This window comes from Arachis hypogaea, chromosome 14 (genome assembly GCF_003086295.3).
Source record: "Arachis hypogaea cultivar Tifrunner chromosome 14, arahy.Tifrunner.gnm2.J5K5, whole genome shotgun sequence".
In the NCBI taxonomy this organism is placed as follows: Eukaryota; Viridiplantae; Streptophyta; class Magnoliopsida; order Fabales; family Fabaceae; genus Arachis; species Arachis hypogaea.
Window position 1 is genome coordinate 57,227,529 of NC_092049.1, and position 24,830 is coordinate 57,252,358.

The window sequence follows — 24,830 nt, forward strand, 5'->3', positions numbered from 1 at the left end:
AGTTTGACTGTGGGGGTTCTGGTTGACTCTGCTTTGAGAGAAGCTTTTTATGCTTCCTCTCCATGTTTATAGAAGGATAACCTTGAGTTGTAGACACAAGGTTGTCCTCATTTAATTGAAGGACTAATTCACCTCTGTCCACATCAATCACAGCTCTTGCTGTCGCTAGGAAGGGTCTTCCAAGGATGATGAGTTCATCCTCATCCTTCCCAGTATCCAAGACTATGAAATCAGCAGGGATGTAAAGGCCTTCAACCTTTACTAACACGTCCTCTACTTGTCCATAGGCCTGTTTTCTTGAATTGTTTGCCATCTCTAATGAGATTTTAGTGGTTTGCACCCTATAGATTCCCAGTTTCTCTATTACAGAGAGGGACATGAGGTTTATCCCTGAACCAAAGTCACACAGAGCCTTTTCAAAGATCATGTTGCCTATGGTGCAAGGTATTACGAACTTTCCAGGATCCTGTTTCTTCTGAGACAATGTCAGTTGATCCAAATCACTTAGTTCATTGGTGAACAAGGGAGGTTCATCTTCCCAAGTCTCAATACCAAATAACTTGGCATTCAGCTTCATGATTGCACCAAGGTACTTGGTGACTTGCTCCTCAGTAAGATCCTCATTCTCTTCAGAAGAGGAATACTCATCAGAGCTCATGAATGGCATAAGGAGGTTTAATGGAATCTCTATGGTCTCTGGATGAGCCTCAGATTCCTTTGGTTCCTCAGAGGGAAACTCCTTATTGATCACTGGACGTCCCAGGAGGTCTTCCTCCTTGGGATTCACATCCTCTCCTTCCCTTATAGGTTCGGCCATGGTGATTAATTCAATGGCCTTGCACTCTCCTTTTGGATTTTCTTCTGTATTGCTTGGGAGAGTACTATGAGGGATTTCAGTGATCCTTTTACTCAGCTAGCCCACTTGTGCCTCCAAATTTCTAATGGATGACCTTGTTTCATTCATGAAACTCACAGTGGCCTTAGATAGATCAGAGACTAAGTTTGCTAAATTAGAGGTATTTTGTTCAGAGTTCTCTGTCTGTTGCTGAGTGGATGATGGAAAAGGCTTGCTATTGATAAACCTGTTTCTTCCACCATTATTAAAGCCTTGTTGAGGCCTTTGTTGATCCTTCCATGAGAGATTTGGGTGATTTCTCCATGATGGATTATATGTGTTTCCATAAGGTTCACCCATATAATTTACCTCTGCTATTGCAGGGTTTTCAGGATCATAAGCTTCTTCTTCAGAAGATGCCTCTTGAGTACTATTGGATGCAGCTTGCATTCCATTCAGACTCTGAGAAATCATATTGACTTGCTGAGTCAATATTTTATTCTGAGCCAGTATGGCATTCAGAGTATCAATTTCAAGAACTCCCTTCTTTATAGGCGTCCCATTACTCACAAGATTCCTCTTAGAAGTGTACATGAATTGGTTATTAGCAACCATGTCAATGAGTTCTTGAGCTTCTGCAGGCATTTTCTTTAGGTGAATGGATCCACCTGCAGAAGTATCCAATGACATTTTAGCCAATTCAGATAGACCATCATAGAATATATCCAGGATGGTCCATTCTGAAAGCATGTTAGAAGGACACTTTTTGGTCAGTTCTTTGTATCTTTCCCATGCTTCATAAAGGGATTCACCTTCTTTCTGTCTGAAGGTTTGAACATCCACTCTAAGCTTGCTCAGCTTCTGAGGAGGAAAGAACTTGGCTAAGAAAGCCTTGACCAGCTTATCCCAAGAGTTCAGGCTATCCTTAGGTTGAGAATCCAACCATATTCTAGCTCTGTCTCTCACAGCAAAAGGGAAAAGCATGAGCCTGTAGACTTCAGGATCTACTCCATTAGTCTTAACAGTATCATATATTTGCAAGAATTCAGTTAAGAACTGAAAAGGATCTTCATATGGAAGTCCGTGAAACTTACAGTTCTGCTGCATCAGAGAAACTAATTGAGGTTTCAGCTCAAAATTGTTTGCTCCAATGGCAGGAATGGAGATGCTTCTTCCATGTAAATTGGAATTTGGTGCAGTAAAGTCACCAAGCATCCTCCTTGCATTATTATTATTTTCGGCTGCCATCTCCTCTTCTTGTTCGAAAATTTCTGAAAGGTGCTTGCTGGATTGTTGTAATTTAGCTTCTCTTAGTTTCCTCTTCAGAGTCCTTTCAGGTTCTGGATCTGCTTCAACAAGAATATTCTTGTCCTTGCTCCTGCTCATATGAAAAAGAGGAAATAGAAAAATAATAATAATAGAGATCCTTTTTACCACAGTATAGAGGTCCCTGTGTGAGTAGAAGAAAAGAAGAAGAGCAAATTCGAACACAGATGGAAGAGGGAGTTCGAATTTGGGTGAGATGAAGTGTTAGTAGATGAATAATTAAATAGAAGGAGATGAGAGAGAAGGAGAATTTTCAAAAATTATTTTTGAAAAAGAGTTAGTGATTTTCGAAAATAGTTTTTGAAAAAGGTTAGTAATTTTCGAAAATTTTAAAATCAAAAATTAAAATGATTAGTTAATTAAAAAGAAATTTTGAAAAAGAGAGAAGATATTTTCAAAAATTAGAGAGAGAGGGAGTTAGTTAGGTAGTTTTGAAAAAGATAAGAAACAAACAAAAAGTTAGTTAGCTAGTTGAAACAAATTTGAAAATCAATTTTGATAAGATAAGAGGATAAGAAGTTAGAAAGGATATTTTAAAATCAAATTTTGAAAAAGATATGATTTTGAAAAAGGTAAGATAAAAAGATATTTTTGAAAAGATATGATTGAAATTAGTTTTTGAAAAAGATTTGATTTTAAAAATCACAATTAATGACTTGATTCACAAGAAATCATGAGATATGATTCTAGAACTCAAAGTTTGAATCTTTCTTAACAAGTAAGTAACAAACTTGAAATTTTTGAATCAAAACATTAATTGATAATGATATTTTCGAAAATTATGAGATAAAAGTAAGAAAAAGATTTTTGAAAAATATTTTTATAATTTTCGAAAATAGGAAAATGAAAAAGATTTGATTTTTGAAAAAGATTTTGAAAAAGATAAGATTTTTAATTTGAAAATTTGATTTGACTCATAAAAACAACTAGATTTTAAAAATTTTTGAAAAAGACAACTCAAATTTTCGAATTTTATGAGAGAAAAAGGGGAAGATATTTTTTTGATTTTTGAATTTTTTTATGATGAGAGAGAAAAACAACAAAATGATGCAATGCATGAAAATTTTTAGATCAAAACAATGAATGCATCCAAGAATGCTATGAATGTTAAGATGAACACCAAGAACACTTTGAATGTCAAGATGAACACCAAGAACATATTTTTGAAAATTTTTATATGCAAAGAAAACATGCAAGACACCAAACTTAGAAATCTTTCATGTTTAGACTCTATGGATGCAAGAATGCATATGAAAAACAAGAAAAGATGCAAAACAAGAAAACATCAAGATCAAACAAGAAGACTTACCAAGAACAACTTGAAGATCATGAGGAACACTATGAATGCATGAATTTTCGAAAAATGCAATATGAATATGCAATTGACACCAAACTTATAACATGACACATGACTCAAACAAGAAACACAAAAAATATTTTTTTGATTTTTATGATTTTCTAAATTTTTTTTTTTTGAAAATTGATTGAAAAAGAAAAATAAGGATTCCAAAATTTTTAATATGAATTCCAGGAATCTTATGCTCTTTAGTCTAAAGCTCCAATCAAAGGGTCAGGCATGGCTTAATAGCCAGCCAAGCTTTAGCATGAATATGAGTGTAATTCATTCAATTTTAGGCCAAAACCTCAGTCCAAATGAATTTAGACATGGCTTTATAGCCAGCCATGCTTCATGAAACACTAGAATTCACTCTTAAAAATTCTGAAGAAAAATATATTTTTGAAAACATTTTTTTTTTTAAATTTTTTCGAAAACAAAAGGAGAAAAATTTTTTGAAAGATTTTTGAAAAATTTTTGAAAACAAAACAAAAAGAAAATCACCTAATCTGAGCAACAAGATGAACCGTCAGTTGTCCAAACTCGAACAATCCCTGGCAACGGCGCCAAAAACTTGGTGCACGAAATTGTGATCATCAACGGCGCCATCAACATGGTACGCTCAATTGTAATCTCAACTTTTTATCACAACTTCGCACAACTAACCAGCAAGTGCACTGGGTCGTCCAAGTAATAAACCTTACACGAGTAAGGGTCGATCCCACAGAGATTGTTGGTATGAAGCAAGCTATGGTCATCTTGTAAATCTCAGTCAGGCGGATATAGAATGGTTATGGAGTTTTCGAATATTAATAATAAAATAGGGATAGAGATACTTATGTAAATCCTTGGTGAGAATTTTAGATAAATGCATGGAGATGCTTTCGTCCCTCTAAACCTCTGCTTTCCTGCTGTCTTCATCCAATCAGTCTTACTCCTTTCTATGGCTGGCTTTATGTAAGGACATCACCGTTGTCAATGGCTACTTTTAATCCTCTCTGGAAAATGGTCCGATGCGCTGTCATTGCATGGCTAATCGTCTGGAGGCGTCACCCTTGCCAATGGCTACATCCTATCCTCTTGTGAAAATGGTCCAAATGCTCTGTCACAGCACGGCTAATCATCTGAGGTTCTCGATCATACTGGAATAGGATTCACCCTCCTTTTGCGTTTGTCACTACGCCCAGCACTCACGAGTTTGAAGTTTGTCACAGTCATTCAATCACAGAGTCCTACTCGGAATACCACAGACAAGGTTTAGACTTTCCGGACTCTCATGAATACCGCCATCAATCTAGCTTATACCACGAAGATTCTGATTAAGAGATCCAAGAGATACTCATTCAATCTAAGGTTGAACGGAAGTGGTTGTCAGGCACGCGTTCGTGGGGAATGATGATGATTGTCACGTTCATCACATTCAGGTTGAAGTGCGAATGAATATCTTAGAAGCGGAATAAGTTGAATTGAATAGAAAAACAGTAATACTTTGCATTAATCTTTGAGGAACAGCAGAGCTCCACACCTTAATCTATGGAGTGTAGAAACTCTACCGTTGAAAATACATAAGTGATAAAGGTCTAGGCATGGCCGAGAGGCCAGCCCCCATGATCTAAGAACTAGGCGTCCAAAGATGTCTAATACAATAGTAAAAAGTCCTATTTATAATAAACTAGCTACTAGGGTTTACAGAAGTAAGTAAATGATGCATAAATCCACTTCCGGGGCCCACTTAGTGTGTGCTTGGGCTGAGCTTGAGTGTTACACGTGTAGAGGCTCTTTCTGGAGTTGAACGCCAGGTTGTAACGTATTTCTGGCGTTCAATTCTGGTTTGTGACTTCTTTCTGGCGTTTAACTCTAGACAGCAGCATAGAACTGGCGTTCAACGCCCTTTATGTCGTCTAAACTCGTTCAAAGTATGGACTATTATACATTTCTGGAAAGCCCTGGATGTCTACTTTCCAACGCAATTCAAAGCGTGCCATTTTAAGTTCTGTAGCTCCAGAAAATCCACTTTGAGTGCAGGGAGGTCAGAATCCAATAGCATCAACAATCCTTCTTCAACCTCTGAATCTGATTTTTGCTCAAGTGCCTCAATTTCAACCAGAAAATACCTGAAATCATACAAAAACACACAAACTCATAGTAAAGTCCAGAAATGTGAATTTAACATAAAAACTAATGAAAACATCCCTAAAAGTAACTAGATTCTACTAAAAACATACTAAAAACAATGCCAAAAAGCGTATAAATTATCCGCTCATCAGCACTCAAGCAAACAAACATAAAGAAATATATCACTCACAAGTAGGAATGCAACAGAGAATAATGCACAGACAATAATGATGCATGTCTAGTCCTAGTGCAGGTAATGAGCTCATTTGTCGGTTTCTACCCGCTCCCGACGTAACCCAGCATTACCAGCCGGATATGGCTTTCCTGTTGGCTATACCCCTGTGTACAGGAAATAACCCCTCTGCCACCACAGGGTCCACTGCACCACAGGAAATAACACATCTGCCACTGCAGGGATGTATGCCGAAACACCTTCTGTATATAGGAAATAACCCCTCTGCCACTACAGAAATGGAATAGGTGGTCACGGTACTCTGTAGCAGGAAATAACCCCTCTACCTTAGAGAAATAAAATATGGATCTGTACCGTAGGAAAGCGTTTCTCAATGGTTGCACCATTATCTATCTGACTGCCTCAATGCAGTAGATGAACATATAGATATCTCTGAAGTTGCCTTAATGCAACAAATGACCTCTCAATAGGTCCTCTGCTCTTTATCATATTACTCTCTTCGCTTTGTCTCTTTATTCTGCTCTGTTTGTTCTTTTCTCTGCACTTCTTTACTTTATTCTGCTTTCTCTGTTTAAATTATGTATTTAAAGCTTATGTAAATTTCGGTATGATTAGTTAGCTGATGAGCGGATATTTTATACGCTTTTTGGGGTTAATTTCATATAGTTTTTAGTATATTCTAGTTAGTTTTTAGTTTATTTCCATTAGATTTTAGAAAAAATTTATATTTCTGGACTTTACTATGAGTTGTGTGTTTTTCTATAATTTCAGGTATTTTTCTGGCTGAAATTGAGGGAGCTGAGCAAAAATCTAATTCAGGCTGAAAAAGGACTGCTGATGCTGTTGGATTCTGACCTCCCTGCACTCAAAGTGGATTTTCTGGAGCTACAAAACTCGAAATGGTGCGCTTCTAATTTCGTTGGAAAGTAGACATCTAGGGCTTTCCAGAAATATATAATAGTCCATACTTTGCTCAAGGACAGACGACGTAAAGTGGCGTTCAACGCCAGTTCTCTGCCCAATTCTGGCGTCCAGCGCCAGAAAAGGATTAAAAGTTGGAGTTCAACGCCAGAAATGGATCCAAACCTGGCGTTGAACACCCAAAACAGCCTTATGCACGTGAATTGTTTAAGTCTCAGCCCCAGCACACACCAAGTGGGCCCCAGAAGTGGATCTCTGCACCATCTGTCATAGTCTACTCACTTTTTGTAAACCTAGGCTACTAGTTTAGTATTTAAGCAACTTTTAGAAACTTATTTAGGATCTCATGACATTTTTAGACCTGAACTTTGTACTCTTTGACGGCATGAGTCTCTAAACTCCATTGTTGGGGGTGAGGAGCTCTGCTGTGTCTCAATGAATTAATGCAAGTATTTCTGTTTTCTATTCAAACATGCGTGTTCCTATCTAAGATATCCATTCGCGCCTAACTATGGAGAAGGTGATGATCATTGACACTCATCACCTTTCTCAATCCACGAACGTATGTCTGACAATCTCTTCCGTTCTACATCAGATTGAATGAATATCTCTTAGATTCCTTAATCAGAATCTCCGTGGTATACGCTAGATTGATGGCGGCATTCATGAGAATCCGGAAAGTCTAAACCTTGTCTGTGGTATTCTGAGTAGGATTCAGGGATTGAATGATTGTGACGAGCTTCAAACTTGCGAGTGCTGGGCGTAGTGACAGACGCAAAAGGAGGGTGAATCCTATTCCAGCATGATCGGGAACCTCAGATGATTAGCCGTGCTGTGACAGAGCATTTGGACCATTTTCACAAGAGGAGGGGATGTAACCATTGACAACGGTGATGCCCCATCACACAGCTTGCCATAGAAGGACGTGCGTGCGTGAATCAGAGGACAGAGGAAAGCAGAGATTCATAAGACAAAGCATCTCCAAAACTCCAACATATTCTCCATTACTGCATAACAAGTAACCTTTAACCCATGCTCTCTTGTTTATTCGCAATTCAACTGATAAATACAATTGACTTCCTGACTAAGAATTGCAAGATAACCATAGATTGCTTCAAACCAACAATCTCCGTGGGATTCGACCCTTACTCACGTAAGGTATTACTTGGACGACCCAGTGCACTTGCTGGTTAGTGGTACGAGTTGTGAAAAGTGTGATTCACAATTTGTGCACCAAGTTTTTGGCGCCGTTGCCGGGGATTGTTCGTGTTTGGACAACTAACGGTTTATTTTGTTCCTTAGATTAGGAAAAATTTCTCCTTTTAGTTTAGAGTCTCTTATTGTTGTCGTGTTAGAATTTTAGAATCCTTATTTTCCTTTTCTTAAAATCTTTTTCAAAAAAAAAAAGAAAGAAAATAATTTTTCTATTAAATCCTGTGCCAAACTTTAAGTTTGGTGTTTTCTTGTTGATTTTTCTGTGTTTTTCGAAAATTTTAGTTTGATTTTCTAAAAATTTTAAGTTTGGTGTCCTTCCTTCATGTTCTTGTGTTCTTGTGAGTCTTCAAATTGTTCTTGAGTTTTCCTTGTGTCTTGATCTTAAAATTTTTAAGTTTGGTGTTCCTTGGTGTTTTTCCCTCCAAAAATTTTCGAAAACAAGGAGCATTAGATCTAAAAATTTTAAATCTTGTGCTATCTTATTGTTCTTCTCTCTCTTCTTAAAATTCAAAATATCTTTTCTCTCTATTTTAAAGCATCTTTTTTCGAAATCTATTTCTAAAATTCAGATTTTTATTTCAAAATTTAAAACTCTTCTTTTTAAAATCATCATATCCTTTTCAAAATCTCCTAATCACTTTCTCTCTCCTCACTTTTTCGAAAATCTTTCACTCATTTTTATTTATTTTATTTTGATTTATTTTGTTTTCGAAATAAATAAATAAATAAATAAATAAAAATATTTTTTCTATTTTACACCATCTCCCTTTCTCCATCATGGACCTAAGCGGAAATGAACAGTCCAGGAGGACTTTGGGGTCATATTCTAACCCCTCTACGGCTTCATATGGGAGTAGTATCTGCATACCCTCCATTGGAGTCAGTAGCTTTGAGTTGAATCCTCAGCTCATTATCATGGTGCAGCAAAGTTGCCAGTATTCCGGTCTTCCACAGGAAGAACCTACAGAGTTTCTAGCACAGTTTTTACAAATTGCTGATACAGTACATGATAAAAAAATAGGTCAGGATGTCTACAGATTATTATTGTTTCCATTTGCTGTAAAAGATCAAGCTAAGAGGTGGTTGAATAACCAACCTAAAGCTAGCATAAGGACATGGAAACAGCTGACAGAAAAATTCCTGAATCAATACTTTCCCCCAAAACGGATGACACAGCTAAGGCTGGACATCCAATGCTTTAAACAAGGAGATAATGAATCTCTTTATGATGCCTGGGAGAGATACAGAGAGATGCTACGAAAATGCCCCTCTGAAATGTTTTCAGAGTGGGTTCAGTTAGACATCTTCTACTATGGGCTTGCAGAAGGAGCTCAAATGTCTCTAGATTACTCAGCTGATGGATCTATCCACATGAGAAAGACAATTGAAGAAGCTCAAGAGCTCATTGATACAGTTGCCAGGAATCAGCATCTGTACCTAAGCAGTGACCCTTCCATGAAAGAAGAGGTTAAGACAGTAACTGCTGAACTCAGTCCTGTAAAACAAGCTGCTGAATTCAATCAGCAATTGAACTTTCTAACAAAGCAGTTAGCCGAATTCAAAGATAGACTACAAGAGACAAGGATGGCTAATATACATATGGAAGAACAGTTTAAGCAAACAAAGCAGCAGCTATCAAGGCAAATAACAGAAGAATGCCAAGCAGTTCAATTAAGAAGTGGGAAAATATTAAATACCCCACCTCAAGGCAACAAAAAGCTAAGAAATGAGCAAACCACCCAAAATTCACCTGAGGACAGTAAGAGCCCAGGGAAAAGTAATTCTGGAACTAAAACGCCAGAAATTTGGTGGAAGGCTGGCGCTGAACGCCTAGACCATGCTCAGGACTGGCGTTCAATGCTAGAAACAAGGCAGGACTGGCGTTCAACGCCAGAAATAGGCAAGGATCTGGCGTTGAACGCCCAAAATGAGTAAGATCTGGCGCTGAACGCCCAAAATGGGCACATTTCTGGCGTTCAGACGCTAGGAACAGACAAGGAGCTGGCATCCAATTTCACTTCAGCTTCTAACCCTGGCACTCAATTGCCAGTGAGGGATCAGACACACACAAATGCTGATAACAACCCCTCTAAAAAGGTTTCTTCAACCACTTCTGTAGGCAATAAACCTGCAGCAACTAAGGTTGAGAAATATAAAGCCAAGATACCTTATCCTCAAAAACTCTAGAAAGAGGAGCAGGATAAGCAATTTGCTCGCTTTGCAGATTACCTCAGGACTCTTGAAATAAAGATTCCATTCGCAGAAGCACTTGAGCAAATACCTTCTTATGCCAATTTCATGAAAGAGATCTTGAGTCATAAAAAGGATTGGAGAGAAACAGAAAGAGTTCTCCTCACTGAAGAATGCAGTGCAGTCATTCTGAAGAGCTTTCCTGAAAAGCTTAAAGACCCTGGGAGTTTTCTGATACCATGCATATTATAAGGTAATTGCACCAAGACAGCTTTATGCGATCTTGGGGCAAGCATCAACCTAATACCTGCATCCACTATCAGAAAGTTTGGTTTAACTGAAGAAGTTAAACCAACCCGGATATGTCTCCAACTTGCTGATGGCTCCACTAAATACCCATCAGGCGTGATTGAAGACATGATTGTCAGAGTTGGGCCATTCGCCTTTCCCACTGACTTCGTGGTGCTGGAAATGGAGGAGCACAAGAGTGCTACTCTCATTCTAGGAAGACCCTTCCTAGCAACTGGACGATCCCTCATTGACGTCCAACAGGGGGAAATAACCCTGAGAGTCAATGATGATGAGTTTAAGTTGAACGCTGTCAAAGCCATGCAGCATCCAGACACATCAACAGACTGCATGAAAGTTGATCTTATTGACTCCTTGGTAGAAGAGATCAACATGGCTGAGAGTCTCGAATCGGAGTTGGAAGACATCTTTAAAGATGTTCAGCCTGATTTGGAGGATTCAGAGGACATGAAAGAGCCTCTGAAATCTCTTCTGGAAGAGGAAAAACCTCCTAAACCCGAGCTCAAGCCATTACCACCATCCTTGAAATATGCATTTCTGGGAGAAGGTGACACTTTTCCAGTGATCATAAGCTCTGCTTTAAATTCACAGGAAGAGGAAGCACTTATTCATGTGCTAAGGACACACAAGACAGCTCTTGGGTGGTCCATAGGTGACCTTAAGGGCATAAGCCCAGCTAGATGCATGCACAAAATCTTATTGGAGGATAATGCTAAACCAGTGGTTCAACCACAGAGGCGGCTAAATCCAGCCATGAAGGAAGTGGTGCAGAAAGAGGTCACCAAATTACTAGAGGCTGGGATTATTTATCCTATTTCTGATAGCCCCTGGGTGAGCCCTGTCCAAGTCGTTCCAAAAAAGGGAGGCATGACAGTGATTCATAATGAAAAAAATGAACTGGTTCCTACAAGAACAGTTACAGGATGGCGCATGTGTATTGACTACAGAAGGCTCAATACAGCCACCAGAAAGGATCATTTTCCTTTACCATTCATAGACCAGATGCTAGAAAGACTGGCAGGTCATGATTATTACTGCTTTCTGGATGGCTACTCAGGCTATAATCAGATTGCAGTAGATCCCCAGGATCAAGAGAAAACAGCATTCACATGTCCATCTGGAGTGTTTGCTTATAGAAGGATGCCATTTGGGCTGTGTAATGCGCCCACAACCTTCCAGAGATGCATGCTCTCTATCTTCTCTGATATGGTGGAAAAATTTTTGGAAGTCTTCATGGATGACTTCTCAGTATATGGAGACTCATTCAGCTCCTGTCTTGATCACCTGAAACTTGTTTTGAAGAGATGCCAAGAGACCAACCTAGTTTTAAACTGGGAAAAATGTCACTTCATGGTGACTGAAGGGATTGTCCTTGGGCATAAAATCTCAAACAAGGGAATAGAGGTGGATCAAGCAAAAATATAGGTAATTGAAAAATTACCACCACCTGCCAATGTTAAGGCAATCAGAAGCTTTCTGGGGCATGCATGATTCTATAGGAGGTTTATAAAGGATTTTTCAAAAATCGCAAAACCTCTAAGCAATCTGCTAGCTGCTGACACGCCATTTGTGTTTGACACAGAGTGCCTGCAGGCGTTTGAAATGCTGAAAGCTAAGCTGGTCACAGCACCAGTTATTTCTGCACCAGACTGGACATTACCATTTGAGCTAATGTGTAATGCCAGTGATCACGCCATTGGTGCAGTGTTGGGACAGAGGCATGACAAGCTTCTGCACGTCATTTATTACACTAGTCGCGTTCTAAATGATGCCCAGAAAAATTACACAACTACAGAAAAAGAATTACTTGCAGTGGTTTACGCCATTGACAAGTTCAGATCATACTTAGTAGGATCAAAAGTGATTGTGTATACTAATCATCCTGCTCTTAAATATCTACTCACAAAGCAGGATTCAAAACCCAGGCTCATCAGATGGGTGTTGCTTCTGCAAGAGTTTGATATAGAAATAAGAGACAGAAAAGGGACAGAGAACCAAGTGGCTGATCATCTGTCCCGGATAGAGCCAGTAGAGGGGACGCCCCTCCTCTCTTGAGATCTATGAGACTTTTCCGAATGAGAATTTATTTGCCATTCAGAAAACACCATGGTTTGCCGATATTGCAAACTATAAAGCTGCAAGGTTCATACCCAAGGAGTACAACAGGATACAAAAGAAGAAATTAATTACTGATGCAAAGTACTACTTGTGGAATGAACCCTATCTCTTTAAGAGATGTGCAGACGGAATAATCTGTAGGTGTGTGCCTAGAGAAGAAGCACAGAGGATCCTGTGGCATTGCCACGGATCTCAATATGGAGGCCATTTCGGAGGTGAGCGAACAGCCACCAAGGTCCTCCAATGTGGCTTCTATTGGCCCACACTCTATAAAGATTCCCGAGAGTTTGTACGTAACTGTGACAGTTGCCAAAGAGCTGGTAATCTGCCTCATGGTTACGCCATGCCTCAACAAGGAATCTTGGAAATTGAGTTGTTTGATGTATGGGGAATTGACTTCATGGGACCCTTCCCTCCATCATACTCAAACACTTATATTCTGGTGGCAGTTGACTATGTATCAAAATGGGTTGAGGCCATTGCCACGCCCACCAATGATACTAAAACAGTGCTGAAGTTCCTCCAGAAACATATCTTTAGCAGGTTTGGTGTCCCTAGAGTACTCATTAGTGATGGGGTCACTCACTTCTGCAATAAACAACTTTACTCTGCCATGGTTCGGTATGGAATTCGCCTTAAGGTGGCTACTCCATATCATCCACAAACTAATGGGCAAGTTGAAGTCTCTAACAGAAAATTAAAGAGAATCCTAGAATGGACAGTAAGTACCCGTAGAAAGGATTGGGTACGGAGCTTGGATGATGCTCTGTGGGCTTACAGAACAGCATTCAAGACCCCTATAGGGACCTCTCCATACCAACTTGTGTATGGTAAGGCATGTCACCTGCCCGTGGAACTGGAACATAAAGCCTACTGGGCAACCAGATTCCTAAACTTTGATGCCAAATTAGCAGGAGAAAAAAGATTGCTCCAGCTAAATGAGCTAGAGGAATTCAGATTCATAGCTTTCAAAAATGCCAAGCTTTATAAAGAGAAATAAAAAAAGTGGCATGACAGAAAGCTGTCATCTAGAATCTTTGAGCCAGGACAGAAGATTCTGCTGTTCAACTCTAGACTCAGGCTATTCCCCGGGAAATTGAAATCCCGGTGGAGGGGACCATACGTGATTATAAGTGTATCACCATATGGTTATGTGGAGCTTCAAGATATTGATTATGAAAAGAGGTTCATTGTCAATGGACAGAGAATCAAGCACTATCTTGAAGGCAATGTTGAGCAAGAGTGCTCAAGGCTGAAGCTAGACTAAAAGCTCAGCAAGGTCCAGCTAAAGACAATAAAGAAGCGCTTGCTGGGAGGCAACCCAGCCATTGGGCATCAATCCTCTAAGCATTTTGCCCTATTTCTATTTTTATTTTTATTTGTTTATATAAAGTTCACTGACACTAAGGTAAAGAATCAATTGCATAGGTTCACAGGGTTACAGAAGAAATCTGCACACAAAACAGAGAAAAAGAGCTCACTGGCAAGAAAACGCCAGTAAGAGCCTATTTTGGGCGTTCAGCAACCAAAAGGGGCAGCCAGTGGGCGCTGAACGCCAGTAAGGATAGCAATCTGGCGTTCAACGCCAGAAAAGGGCAACAACTGGGTGTTGAACGCCCAGGAGAGCAGCATTTGGGCGTTGAACGCCCAAAACAGGCAGTGTTTGGGCGTTCAAACGCCAGGATAGTCGGGAGGAGGTAAAAATCATTCTTCTTCATATTTTTTCATTCTAATTTTAAAATTCCATGTTTTTAATTCATGATTTCTTGCATAAACATGTTAAGAACCTTGATTTCGAAAATCCCTCTTTAAAAAAAATATCAAATGTATCTTAATCCATAAGCACCAAGCCTCTTTGCAAATTCAATCCAACTCTTTTCAAATCCTATTTTCAAAACAAATCTAATTTTTTTTCCAACTAATATCTTTTTCAAATCTCCACATTATCTTTTTCAAAATCTAGATTTATCTTTTTCAAAAATTTTTCATATTTTTTCAATTTTAAACTATATCCTCTCTTATCATATCTTCTATCTTATCTTTTCCAAATCAATCTTTTTATCATATCTTTATCTCTTTTTTCGAAAACCCACCCTCCCTCCCTTTAAATTTGGGTTTGGCCTCCCTCCCTTTCCATCAACAATTGCACCTAGCTCTCCTTCTATCCCTCTCCTTTTTTTTCTTTTGCTTGAGGACAAGCAAACCTCTAAGTTTGGTGTGTTTATCCGCGATCACTAAGATCATAGCTCCTAAAGGAAAACAACCCACTCCAAGAGGCAAGAAAGAGAGCATTCCAAAACCACTTTGGAATCAAGGGAAGTTCTTATCTAAAGAACATTCAGACCATTATAACAAAATAATGGGTCTGAGATTAGTGATCCCGGAAGTTAGATTCGATCTGAAAGAAGATGAATATCCGGAGATCCAGTAGCAAATTCGAATCAGGAACTGGGAAGTCCTAGCTAATCCTGAAACGAAAGTAGGGAGGAACATGGTTCAGGAGTTCTATGCTAATATGTGGCAAACTGACAAGCAGAAACTATCTGGGAATGCTTTCTATGATTATCAAACTGTGGTCAGAGGAAAGATTGTTCATACCCACCCTGACAGGATCAGGGAGATCTTAAAGTTACCTCAGCTGAAAGATGATCCAGACTCCTTCAACAGGAGAATGATGAGAACAGACAAGGGCCTGGATAAGATTCTAGAGGACATATGTATCCCTGGAGCCAGGTGGACCACCAACACAAAGGGTGTCCCAAATCAACTCAAGAGAGAAGATCTCAAACCAGTCGCCAGAGGATGGCTGGACTTCATTGGGCATTCTCTGTTGCCCACTAGCAACCGTTCTAAAGTCACCATTAAAAGAGCAGTGATGATCCATTGCATCATGATGGGAAAAGAAGTGGAAGTTCATCAGCTAATCTCAGCTAAACTCTACAAAATTGCTAACAAAAATTCTAAAGAGGCCAGGTTGGCTTATCCAAGCGTGATTTCTCTGCTCTGCAAGGACGCCGGAGTAAGGATGGAAATAACTGAGTATATCTCAGTTGAGAAACCAATCACCAAAGCATCAATGGAAAAACAACAAGCACAGGATGACCCCACCAAGAAGAAAACACAGGAATTTCTCCCAGAAATCCCTAAATCTAAATACTGGGAGTATCTTGAGACGTCTGTTACCAAGATACGGGAAGCTATGGAACAAATAATAAAAGAACAGAAGGAACACAGTCAAATTCTTACCTATATGTTTAAAGAACAAGAGGAGCAAGGGCGTGACTTAAGGGAATTGAAGCGCCAGAAGTTATCTCTTCAAGGACCAAGCACCCCAAGCACCCCACGGATCAGAGGAACATCCACTTCCCAGAACAAAGGTTGTTAAATTCCAATTTCTGCTTTAACTCTGTGATAGTGTCATTATAGAAGTTCACCTTAGGAGTCATATAGTAGTAATTAGTATCTATTTTGATTTTATCTCCAATTAAGCCATAGTTTATTTTTCTCATCATCAGCAAACATGAATAAAATAGTAGATCTTTTAAATAAGAGGCAATAAAATTTCGAGTTTTTAAAGAGAAATTCTAATTAGTTACATGTGGTGGCAATACTTTCTGTCTTCTGAATGAATGCTTGAACAGTGCATATGTCTTTTGAATTTGTTGTTCAAGACTGTTAAATATGTTGGCTCTTAAAAGAATGATGAACATGAGACATGTTATTGATAATCTGAAAAATCATAAAAATGATTCTTGACGCAAGAAAAAGCAGCAAAAAAAAAAGCCAATAACCCTTAAAACCAAAAGGCAAGGGTAATAAAAAGGATCCCAAGGCTTTGAGCATCAGTGGATAGGAGGGCCTAAGGAAATAGAATCCTGGCCTAAGCGGCTAAACCAAGCTGTCCCTAACCATGTGCTTGTGACGTGAAGGTGTCAAGTGAAAACTTGAGACTGAGCGTTTAAAGTCAAGGTCCAAAGCAGAAAGAAGAGTGTGCTTAAGAACTCTGGACACCTCTAATTGGGGACTTTAGCAAAGCTGAGTCACAATCTAAAAGGTTCACCCAATTATGTGTCTGTGGCATTTATGTATCCGGTGGTAATACTGGAAAACAAAGTGCTTAGGGCCACGGCCAAGACTCATGAAATAGCTGTGTTCAAGAATCATCATACTAAAATAGGAGAATCAATAACACTATCTGAATTCTAAGTTCCTATAGATGCCAATCACTTTGAGCTTCAATGGATAAAGTGAGATGCCAAAACTGTTCGGAAGCAAAAAGCTACTAGTCCCGCTCATCTAATTAGAATCTGAGCTTCACTCAAAACTCTGAGATATTATTGCTTCTCAACCTATTAGTCTTCTATTTTATTTGTCTAGTTAGTTGAGGACAAGCAACAGTTTAAGTTTGGTGTTGTGATGAGCGGATATTTTATATGCTTTTTGGGGTTAATTTCATATAGTTTTTAGTATATTCTAGTTAGTTTTTAGTTTATTTCCATTAGATTTTAGGAAAAATTCATATTTCTGGACTTTAATATGAGTTGTGTGTTTTTCTGTAATTTCAGGTATTTTTCTGGCTGAAATTGAGGGAGCTGAGCAAAAATCTTATTCAGGCAGAAAAAGGACTGCTGATGCTGTTGGATTCTGACCTTCCTGCACTCAAAGTGGATTTTCTAGAGCTACAGAACTTGAAATGGCGCGCTTCCAATTTCGTTGGAAAGTAGACATCCAGGGCTTTCCAGCAATATATAATATTCCATACTTTGCTCAAGGATAGATGATGTAAAGTGGCGTTCAACGCCAGTTCTCTGCCCAATTCTGGCGTCCAGCGCCAGAAAAGGATTAAAAGTTGGAGTTCAACGCCAGAAATGGATCCAAACCTGGCGTTGAACGCCCAAAACAGCCTTATGCACGTGAATTGTTTAAGTCTCAGCCCCAGCACACACCAAGTGGGCCCCAGAAGTGGATCTCTGCACCATCTGTCATAGTCTACTCACTTTTTGTAAACCTAGGCTACTAGTTTAGTATTTAAACAACTTTTAGAAACTTATTTAGGATCTCATGACATTTTTAGACCTGAACTTTGTACTCTTTGATGGCATGAGTCTCTAAACTCCATTGTTGGGGGGTGAGGAGCTCTGCTGTGTCTCAATGAATTAATGCAAGTATTTCTGTTTTCTATTCAAACATGCGTGTTCCTATCTAAGATATCCATTCGCGCCTAACTATGGAGAAGGTGATGATCATTGACACTCATCACCTTTCTCAATCCACGAACGTGTGTCTGACAATCACCTCCGTTCTACATCAGATTGAATGAATATCTCTTAGATTCCTTAATCAGAATCTCCGTGGTATAAGCTAGATTGATGGCGGCATTCATGAGAATCCGGAAAGTCTAAACCTTGTCTGTGGTATTCCGAGTAGGATTCAGGGATTGAATGACTGTGACGAGCTTCAAACTCGCGAGTGCTGGGCGTAGTGACAGACGCAAAAGGAGGGTGAATCCTATTCCAGCATGATCGGGAACCTCAGATGATTAGTCGTACTGTGACAGAGCATTTGGACCATTTTCACAAGAGGAGGGGATGTAACCATTGACAACGGTGATGCCCCAACACACAGCTTGCCATAGAAGGACGTGCGTGCGTGAATCAGAGGACAGAGGAAAGCAGAGATTCAGAAGACAAAGCATCTCCAAAACTCCAACATATTCTCCATTACTGCATAACAAGTAACCTTTAACCCATGCTCTCTTGTTTATTCGCAATTCAACTGATAAATACAATTGACTTCCTGACTAAGAATTGCAAGATAACCATAGATTGCTTCAAACCAATAATCTCCGTGGGATTCGACCCTTACTCACGTAAGGTATTACTTGGACGACCCAGTGCACTTGTTGGTTAGTGGTACGAGTTGTGAAAAGTGTGATTCACAATTTGTGCACCATTAGCCTGCCCCAAGTATAGGTTCATTAAGTCTATACTGAAACAGTTTAACTTTTCATATAATACCTAACCCTATTCGCAATTCAAGGACTAACTATGTTGCCCTAGTTCGTTCACTAGTCTCTGTCTATTTTTCTGTCATTAAAACTTTACAAACTCTTTCTTCGATTTTTTATCTTTTCTTCAACTTTTACCTTTTATTTATCTTTGCCTCACTAATATGTTTTTACGACTCCCTAAGTGTTTTATGAAGGTAATTATGACATTCTGCGCTTAAAGTTGTCTTTCTAAAGCTTTTACAGAAAACTGCCTTTTTCGCATTATTTTATAATTTTTATTCAAACATTATTTTTAATTAAAAATTATTATTTAATATTTTATTATTTTTTTATTATTTTATCATTAAATTTTCAAAAATTAACTTACTTTTACTTTTAACCTTTAAAATTCACTTTTTACCACCCATAACTTTTAATATTTCTACTTTTACCACCCTAACTTTCAAAAATTACCAAACAACCCCTTAAACACCAAAAATTTTACTTCCTTGCCCTTTTTAAGATCTATGGCCTGTTCTTCATTTTTCTTCATTACAATCAAAGTGTTCTTCATGTTCTTCATAAATTCTTCAGATTCTTTCTCTGTTTTTACCCGTTTTTTAGTCTTTTCAGCAACCGATTTTTACTATATTTCATAAATTACCAGCCACTAAAACCCCATCTTTTCTACATGATTTTAACACAAATTGAACCTCAATTTAAGCTTAGGGTTTCGTTTTTCCAGCTGCCCAAGAACATGAACTTTAAAGCTTGAATTTCATCAAATTTCATCAAAATTTCACCAAATTTTCACCAAGAATCAATCATATATGCAACCAATTTTTAGCACAGCCAAATAATACAACATTCACACAACTCAAACACAAATAATCAAGATTAATTTCGTGACAACCTACCTGGTTTTTCTGCTCCTAATCCGATTAAACTTTCAGGTGGTCCTTGAGCACTTTTTCCTCCTAAATGACATCAAGAAAACACATATTTAAGCATGTTTCCTTGAAACCGAATCAAAAGAGAGATGGTGCAGCCAACTCACCTTGATCCCAGCCTTGATAAGTCATATGATCATGTAGAGAAAGAAGAGAGGATCATTTTGGTCGGATTGGAATTCTGATTTGAGTTTCAGTTCAGCAGAAATCAAGCTTTGAAGATTTGGAACTAAGAACTTTTCTCTCTTTTTCTCTCTACCTATTTTCGGCCACAAAGTGAAAATGAGCCAGCCTTGGGGTTTTGGGGGTGTAGAGTGAGTTGTGATTGGTTGGCTTGGAGGTGGATTAAAATAATATTAAAATATCTCAGGTGTATAACTACTAAAACGAGATGTATCAGAACACTTGCAAAAACATCTCTAAAAATTATTTTCTGAGCTACTAGCATAAATGACACTAGTAACATATTTATTATGAGAATAAAACATGAATAATGAGGCCTTAGCATTGCTAAAGTCATCAGAGAGTGCTGGTGCTAAGCTGCACCAGTAAATTGTGAACCCGGTTAAACCGGTTTTTCTGTTTTTAACTAAAACTGATCAGGTAACCTTATAATATCATTCAAGAAGCTTCTAATACTAATATAATGATAATATCATCCTATTATCTCTCTTCTCTCATAAATCGGGTCCGGTTTGTCAAACTAAGACTATTTACAAAAAACCAAATCAAAACTCCTAACCGATATGGTTCAAAAACTAGGTTCTTCGCGACCGCGTTATCGAGCTTGTCTCGGAAAAGGTTCTAACTTAAAGATGACATAATGACAATGAGGATTGAGATACTTGATTATATATCAAAGGTTTTCCCCTTACTGATCTTCCAGAGAAATTCGTACTTTCAGAAAAGATCTCGCGTACTCGAAAATCGGGGTTGTTACATTCTACCCTTCTAACAGAAAATTTTGCCCTCAAAATTTCAGTTACCTGAGAATAGATGCGGGTAATCAGCTTTCATCTTATCTTCCAGTTCCCAAGTGTGTTCTTCTTCTCCTTTTTGTCCCCAAGCTACTTTGACTAAGCGAACAGTCTTACCTCTCAGCTGCTTATCACTTCTTTCTACGATCTGAACTGGTGATGCTTGATATGTCAAATCGTTTTGTAACTGTACTGTCTCTAGTTGTAAAATGTGACTCTCGTCGGGAATATACTTCTTAAGTTGCGAGACATGAAAAATATCATGAAGGTTTGACAGATATGGAGGAAGGGCTACTTGATAAGCTACTAGACCGATTCTTTTAAGTATTTGGAAAGGTCCTATGTATCGAGGGTTAAGCTTTTTAGTCTTAAGGGCTCTACCTATTCTAGTAGTCGGGGTTACTTTAAGAAAAACATGGTCTCCCTCACTAAACTCTAAGGGTCTACGTCTATTATCGGCATAGCTCTTTTGACGGCTCTGTGCTGTCTGGATCTTCTGGCGGATCCCCTTTATCTTCTCAGTAGTTTCTTGCACTAAGTCTGGACCTAAGACACTAGCTTTTCCGTCATCATTCCAACACAATGGTGTCTGACATCTCCTTTCGTAGAGAGCTTCATATGGTGCCATCCCGATACTTTGTTAGTAACTGTTGTTGTAGACGAACTCGACTAATGGCAAATACCTATCCCAACTGCCTTGGTTATCCATCACACAAGATCTTAGCATGTCTTCCAATGTCTGGATTGTCCGCTCTGATTGTCCGTCTGTCTGGGGATGGTATGCTGTACTCATATGTAATTCTGCTCTCAATGCTTTCTGGAAAGCTCCCCAGAATCTGGAAGTAAACCTCGGATCTCGATCTGAAATAATTGACGAAGGTATTCCGTGCAATCGTACGATTTCTTGAATATATATCCGTGCCAGCCTTTCTAATGTATAGTCAACTCGAATCGGAAGGAAGTGCGCTGATTTTGTCAACCTGTCCACAATTACCCAAATGGGATCGTGTCTTGTTGAGGTCCTTGGCAATCCCATGACAAAATTCATAGTGATATGCTCCCATTTCCATTGTGGTATTTCTAAGGGTTGCAGGGTTCCTGACGGTTTTTGGTGTTCCACCTTCACCTTCTGGCAGGTTAAACATTTTGAGACATAATCAGCTACCTCTTTCTTCAAGCCTGGCCACCAGAACATTTGTTTCAAATCCTGATACATCTTTGTTACTCCAGGATGCATAGAAAATCTACTTTGATGAGCTTCTGCAAGAATCCTTTGCCACAAATCTCCAGAGCTAGGCACACAAATTCTGTTCTTGTATCTCCAGAGGCTGCTACAATCTAGTCTTACAGCTTCTGGTTCCTCTACTTTCATCCGTCTCAGCATCGTCATCATTTCTGAATCCTGTGCTTGTGCTTGCTGAATTCTAATCTTAAAATCTGGTGTTATATGCAATTGGGCCAAACGAACTCCACTTGACGTCTCAGTCATAGCCAACTTAAGGTCCTCAAATTCCGCAAGTAACTTTTCTTCCTTTATCATCATCCAAGAGATATTCAAATTCTTCCTGCTCAAAGCGTCTGCCACCACGTTCGCTTTTCCTGGGTGATAACTTAACTTAAAATCATAGTCCTTCAGGAACTCCATCCACCTTCGCTGTCGCATATTAAAATCCTTCTGGTCAAAGATATACTTTAAACTTTTGTGGTCAGAGAAAACTTCTAGTTGAGCGCCATACAAATAGTGTCTCCAAATCTTCAGAGCAAACACTACTGCAGCCAACTCCAAGTCATGCGTCGGATAATTTCGTTCATGAGGTCTCAGCTGCCGGGAAGCATAAGCCACCACATTTTTGTCTTGCATTAGCACACATCCAAGTCCTTTTTGAGAGGCGTCACAGTATACTTCAAAATGTTTCTGCAGGTCGGGTAGTACTAATACAGGTGCAGTTGTTAACTTCTCCTTAAGCATCTTGAAACTTCTATCACACTCAGCCGTCCAAACGAACGGAACTTCCTTTCGTGTAAGGTAAGTCAGAGGTAAGGCTATCTGTGAAAACCCTTTAATAAACCTCCGGTAATATCCAGCAAGTCCGAGAAAACTCCGAACTTCTGTAACGGTCGTAGGTGGTTCCCATTGCACTACTGCTTCAATTTTTGAAGGATCCACTGTAATTCCTCCCTGTGATATAACATGTCCCAAAAATGCCACCTTCTCTGTCCAGAACTCGCACTTTGATAGTTTAGCATATAACTTCCGAGTCCTTAGTATATGCAATACAGTCCTTAGATGCTCTTCATGCTCTCTTTCTGTCTTCGAATAGATGAGAATATCGTCTATGAAGACTACTACGAACTGATCAAGGTACGGATGGAAAATACGATTCATGTAATCCATGAAAATTGCAGGAGCATTAGTTAGTCCAAACGACATAACCGTATACTCATAGTGACCATATTGAGTTCTAAATGCAGTCTTTAGTATATCTGACTCTTTCACTCGAATCTGGTGATAGCCCGATCGCAAATCAATCTTCGAAAACACAGTTGCACCTTTTAACTGATCCATCAAATCATCTATTCGTGGAAGTGGGTACTTGTTCTTGATAGTGACTTTATTTAACTGTCGGTAATCTACACAAAGTCGCATTCCACCATCCTTCTTCTTTACTAGCAACACCGGAGCTCCCCAAGGTGATGCGCTGGGACGAATAAATTTTTTTCCAAGTAGCTCATCCAACTACTTCTTCAACTTTGCAAGTTCCAGTGGTGACATCCGGCACGGTGCTATGGAAATCGGTCCGGTTCCAGGTACTAGTTTAATGCTGAATTCTATCTCTCACTAAGGAGGAAACTCAGGTATGTCGTCCGGGAAAACATCCGGAAATTCCTTCACCACTCGGATTCATTCTAAGCTTAGTTCACTGTCATTCGAGCTAGCCACTAACAAAACGTACCCCTCATAATCCCTCCCGTCTAAGGTAACTCTTACAGAATTCAGATATAAGGTGTGGGATAGAAATGGTTTAGTACATAGACTATCAGATGGAATAACAGCAGTTCTTTTGAAATAATCAAGGAAAGCATGATACTTAGATAACCAATCTAATCCTAAAATAACTTCTAAACCACATAGAGGTAAACAGATTAGATCGTGTATAAAAGTCCTGTTCCTAATAGCGAATGGTACTTGCAGGCATACTAAACTGGTCAAAGCATTTTGGGATGCAGGTGTATGGACAATCAAGTGAAAATTCAATTTAAAGAAATATAATCCTAACTCGTAAGCAATAGTTAGAGAAATAAAGAATGCGATGCACCCGAATCATACAGTACAGTTAGAAATCGATTCTTGACATAACACTAACCTTGAACGAGGGCGTTCGATTGCACAACATCGTCAATAGTGATAGCAAACACTCGTCCTTGTTGCTGGGTTCTAACTGAATTTTGAGTAAATCCCTTTGGACAATCCTTGGCAATATGTCCAAGTTCTTCACAAGCATAGCAGTTAGGTGATCCAAACTGGCAAGACCTGTTATCATGCTCTTTTCTGCATTGCTTACATGCAGTGTTTATGTAAGCCTGATGGGCTCGTTTACCATTGCCTTGCCTTACTTTATCTCCATTCTTACCCGTACGGCGAGCAGTAATGTTACCAACTTGTTGGTTCTTATGCTGTCGTATGCCACGCGCTTTAAAATGCACCCTTCTCCCAGCTGCCTGATGATTGCTAAGACGCCTTGGTGGAAATCCTTGGTGACTCACCTTGGCCACAGTCACTTTCTTAATACATTCTTCCACTAACTTGCTCTTGTTGACTAATTCAGCAAAATTACGTATCTCCAGCGGAACTATTGAACTCATCAGATCATCATGAAGGCCTCCTTCAAACTTCAAGCACTTCCATTCTTCAAAGTCAGCAGGATTCCCTTGACAGATCTTAGAGAAACGACACAAGTCATCAAAATTACGAGCATACTCAGCAACAGTCATATCCCCTTGCCTCAGCTGTATAAGCTCTATCTCTTTAGCATCACACACTGCTCTTGGGAAATATTTCTTGTAGAATTCATCTTTAAAAATATCACAAGGAATGTCACCTTCATTACGTTGTAGCAGTCGCTGTATCCCCTGCCACCAGTACTCAGCTTCTCCCTCGAGCATATAAGTAGAAAACTCCACGTGTTGTCCTTCCGGAACATGCTGCGCTCTCAGTGATCGTTCAATACCTCGAAACCAGTTATCAGCGTCAGTCACAACGAGTGTACCCTTGAACTTAGGCGGATTAACCTTCAAAAAGGTCGCAAGGGTCACAGGTCTTTCAGGATGCCCTAAGTTATTCTCATCATTCCCATT

The 24,830-nt window shown here is 39.1% G+C and overlaps 1 non-coding gene across 1 annotated transcript; it reads left to right on the plus strand.

Annotated features, from left to right (window-relative positions):
- The first annotated feature begins 1,579 nt into the window (after positions 1–1,579).
- Positions 1,580–1,687, plus strand: LOC112746469 (small nucleolar RNA R71). The gene has a single exon (XR_003174351.1). It is a non-coding gene; the product is annotated as a small nucleolar RNA R71 (small nucleolar RNA).
- The last annotated feature ends 23,143 nt before the right edge of the window (positions 1,688–24,830 follow it).